Genomic DNA, 4,218 nt, shown 5'->3' with positions numbered 1-4,218 from the left:
TGGGGAGGAGGATGTTTGCATTCATGAGCTCAGAAGTGGAGAAGTTCTGAGTAATAAGCAACTCCAGGATGTGGCCTCAGGAGGGGCCTGGTCAAGCCTTGTCATTGGTGGGACCCTCTCTTTGATCTGGCAGTCACATGCCTCTCCCCTCTCCTTTCAGCCTCTGATACACCTCCCTTCCCAGCTCCCCTCTTCCCCACTTTCTGGTCCAGCAAGAAGAACTCATAGCATCTTTTCTTACTTCCGGAGAAATTTATTCCACATGTGTCTGATTCATTTGCGTATACAGAAACTTAAAATCTTCAGTGTCCAAAAACCCTTTCAACTATTTTTTTCTTCCCTTTCTTAGAAACAGGAAGTTGTGTTTGGCTGAGGACAGACTCTTTCAATGCCCCTGGGACTTACAAGATGTTTGGAATGAGGAACGGTGAGGTCTGGGGAAGCTGGCTTACTCTCTTCTTTCCTGGGGCAATGGTGCATCTGCCAGAGGGAGGCTGGACAGCTCATGGGGATGGAAGACAAGCCAGAATCTTCCTGTCTCTCTTCGCTGAGCCCCAGGCCTGAGGGAAAGTATGTTCTAAAGGGGACAGGTGGCTTTCTCTCTCTCTGCTTATCAGAACAGTTCAGAATGTACTTGAGCCTTGGGTGGCATCTCTCTTCCCAGTACTTGAGCAGGGCTGTGAAGAACCCCTTTATTTATGTTTGGGGGTGTGGGTTGGCTGGCACTCAATTTTTTTTTTTTGCAGTTGTTGGCCGGGGCTGGGTTTGAACCCACCACCTCCAGCATATGGGGCCGGTGCCCTCCTCCTTTGAGCCACAGGCGCCACCCCTGGGCACTCAATTTTAAGCAAGCTGTGCTGCTTCCTAGGTGGAATGTCAGAGAAGCTTCCCCTCTGAAGAAGACTGAACCAGGGAAAGACGGCACAGGCTATAAGAGGGACACACCTATTTTGATAAGTCCGGCCAGGCCATTGTGAAGTGTTGACCTAGAAAGCTGACAGGTGCCTCAGAGGGGCTGGCGTGGCTCCGGGACAGCGTGAGACTCAGCACCCGCCCACTCTGCTCACTCAGCACTTGGATTTTACTTCCTTTTGGTGTGTTAGCTTTGTCTTGTTAAAAATATTTTCATATGAAAGGTCAATACAACCACGGTATTTGTAACTTTGGTGATCACCTACGTGGAGGCCAGCAGACCTGTCAGCTTAGATGGGGGACTTCCTTCTTTTTCATGTTCCATGTGCAGCTTTCCTGAAGCTGGAAGCTCAGCCAGAGGACTTCAGGGAGGCGTGCTGTGCTAGAGGAGGGTTCTCCCCATAAGACGTCCTGTTCTTCAGCCACAGGCCGCCGAAGGACAGCACTCCTGTTTTTGTTTCTCAAGGGCTGGAGTGCTGCTGGGTACCCCCCCACCCTTACCTCTGGGGGGGTGGGGGTGGGGGTGCATGCTCAAGGCCTTGGTGGCTGGTTGTCCGGCTCATGTGGAGTGAGGGGGGGAGCTGGGCAGGAATGTGCTTCTCCGTACCTGGGGAATTCCCTCTCACTACACAGACAGCTGAGCGGGTGCGGAGCAGGACAGAGAGGAGAGGTCTCAGGGACAGTGACTTAGCCCCACCTAAGATGTCACCATCACTGTCGTCATGGTGTTCACCCTGTCTCCTGAGTTTCTGGGCCACATATTCAATAATTTAGCTTCAACTTACCATGGAGGCAAAAGGAAGTGATGAGGCTGTGATGGCAGAAATCTGGAAACCCACAGGTAATGCTACGCCCAGTTCTCATTGGCAAATTCCACGTTCCTGTTCACTCTTTTGAGAAACCATTCTGAATCCTCAAATAGTGGCTTCTAGAAGGACTTGGTGAGCTAGGGCAGGGGAAGTGGAGCAAGATCTTGGTGGGGCTCAGAAGCCTCTCCCCTGGGGCTGGGGGGACCTGGGCACAGGGGTCTGGGCCATGCCAGAAAGCCCGGGGCACCCAGCGTGCTGCGTCACAGACTCAATATACAGCACCAGCAACACTGCTCTCCTTATCTGCCCCGGACCACAAGTGGATAATGTCAGGGCAAAGCAAAAGCCAATATAGCCTTGAGAACTTTTTGATTGTCCTTGTCATCTGTGGTTTTGTTTTTCTTGTGGGGGAGGTGGGCAGTTTGAAGCAACGTGAGTGTTCCAGAGGAAAGAGGAGAACTGTGTTTGGAAAGGTCCTCATGAAGAGGGCCCACTTGGTTCGAAGTCCCCCACATAAAGAACCTAGAACCTAGTGGACATCATCAGAGAACAAGCTGTGGTTCTAGTGAGAACAGGGGACTCACCACTGCCGGAAAATGTCTCTGGGAAAGAGGAGAGGTTTGCTACAGTAGATCAGGGACCAGTACTGTTGTATACTCTGTTAAATTCACAGAACCCTTTGGTCAGCTAGAGAGGAGTAAAGGGCAGAGAATAAACCCCAAAGATTCACTTCTCTTAAGGATGAGAAGCTGGAAATGAACTATGATGTTAGTGGACGCCCTTTGAAATATTTCTGGCAAGTTAATGGCCAAGGCACCTCCGGAGTCAGGGCCTTCATTAGAAAGGACTGGGATCAGTTTCCATGAGGAACACCAGCTGGAAAACACACACTCTCAGCGGAGGGAATACAGTCTTTCCTTCTCTGGGCTGAAGAGGTGGTCGTGGTTGGCTGGGGCAAATAATGGTGTGGTCTGCCTCCGCAGATCTGTTTTCTGAGTCCCTGGGCTGCAGCTGTTGAATTTCCAGACACAAACAAGTATGCGTCCTGTGAGCCTTGCCGAGCCCACACAGCCGGGGAGAGCCAAGCTGGATTCCATTCTGCTTTGCACATCAGTGGCTCTGCTGCCAGCGAGCTCCGGGGCAAAAGCTGTGCCTGATAACGATGCAGGCGGTGTGGATGGCACTGATGGCCTGACTGCGCCCTCAGTGGGGGGACACACTTGGCCTGGAGTATTTGGGGGCACAGTGAGAAATGGAAGGGGATAAAGAGCTGCAGAAACGTTCATCGGCCTCAACAAAATTGGTGCACAGCAAGGAAACAGTCTGGTTTTGCAAGTCATTACCAGCATGCCTGTGTGTGTGTTTGTTTATGCTTAGGTAAGCCCGGCCTCCCGCTCACTCACAGAGAGTCAGCAGACAGGAAAAAGTGGTCAAATCCAGGTCCACTGCCACTGTGCAGAGCCCAGCTTCAGGGTTGGGGGGGACAGCAGGGAGAGGAATCTCCTTAGGCTCCACAAGTCTGAGTCCCTGTTCACACCAGGGCTCCATGTGACATTATTGCTCCTCATGGAACCCTATCTGTGATGGGGTCTCGAGAGAAATCTGCAGGGACATCAAAGGAGTCAAAGGTGACAAAAGAAGATGACATGAATGTAGGTATTTCCCTTCTTTTGCTAGAATGTTATTTCTTGATGTCATCCCTTTCTCTCGTCTACTTGAGACCGAGGACCGAGTTCCCTCCATGCCCGAGTTCCTCTGGGGACGGGGACACGGAAGAGATATGGAGTAGAACGGGGGCGTTGGAGGCTCTCGGGCAGCTTTCAGGTGCTGGGTAGGGAGGGACATCCTGGGTCACAGGCTCGCTGAGACAGTTACACGTTGCTTGGGCCAAAAGAGCCGTAAGGTGCAGATGAGTTGTGGTCATGGCATGATGGTGCCTACGTATGGGCTTAGAATTCCTGGGATTCGAAGAGAATCTTGCGTTTTCAGCTAAAATAAAATGAGGCAGGCCAGCCTGTAAGGGCGATGGGAAGCTCGGAGTGGAATGGGATAGTCTTTCTTAAGAGTAATAAGCCTAGAGGCATCGCATAGCTATTGTGACCTGAGTCAGAAATTTCCTCGAGCACAGGGATTTTCAAAGTGTGGTCCCCCAACTAGCAGCCTCCCTGTCACCAGGAACGTGTTAGACTGGTTGATTCTCAGGCCATCCTAGCCCACTGTATCACGAACTCTGGGGATGGGGCCTGCCACCTGTGTTCTAACCAGATCCCAGGTCACCCAAAAGCCTGGTAAAGCTTGAGAACCCCTGGTCTAGACCATTCAAATGAAAAGTCACCCGAGGGAGCTGGATGCGGCAGGCTCGTGAGAATCTAAAGCAGGCGAGATGCCAGCTTCCCTGCGTGAGTTCAAGGTGAGCTGACCTAGTTTCACCCTCCATTCTTGGGGTCCGAGTCCCTGTCCTTTCCAAAGAAATAATGAACCAGACCAGACCACTACA

At 51.7% G+C, this 4,218-nt stretch overlaps 1 long non-coding RNA gene across 1 annotated transcript; it reads left to right on the top strand.

Annotated features, from left to right (window-relative positions):
• The first annotated feature begins 272 nt into the window (after positions 1-272).
• LOC128589046 (uncharacterized) lies at positions 273-3,061 on the top strand. The gene is made up of 2 exons (XR_008380836.1): positions 273-427; positions 2,705-3,061. It is a non-coding gene; the product is annotated as an uncharacterized LOC128589046 (long non-coding RNA).
• Positions 3,062-4,218: the final 1,157 nt, after the last annotated feature.

Source organism: Nycticebus coucang, chromosome 6 (genome assembly GCF_027406575.1).
Source record: "Nycticebus coucang isolate mNycCou1 chromosome 6, mNycCou1.pri, whole genome shotgun sequence".
In the NCBI taxonomy this organism is placed as follows: Eukaryota; Metazoa; Chordata; class Mammalia; order Primates; family Lorisidae; genus Nycticebus; species Nycticebus coucang.
The sequence above is the reverse complement of the archived record's forward strand: the minus strand, read 5'-3'. Positions and strand labels throughout refer to the sequence as shown.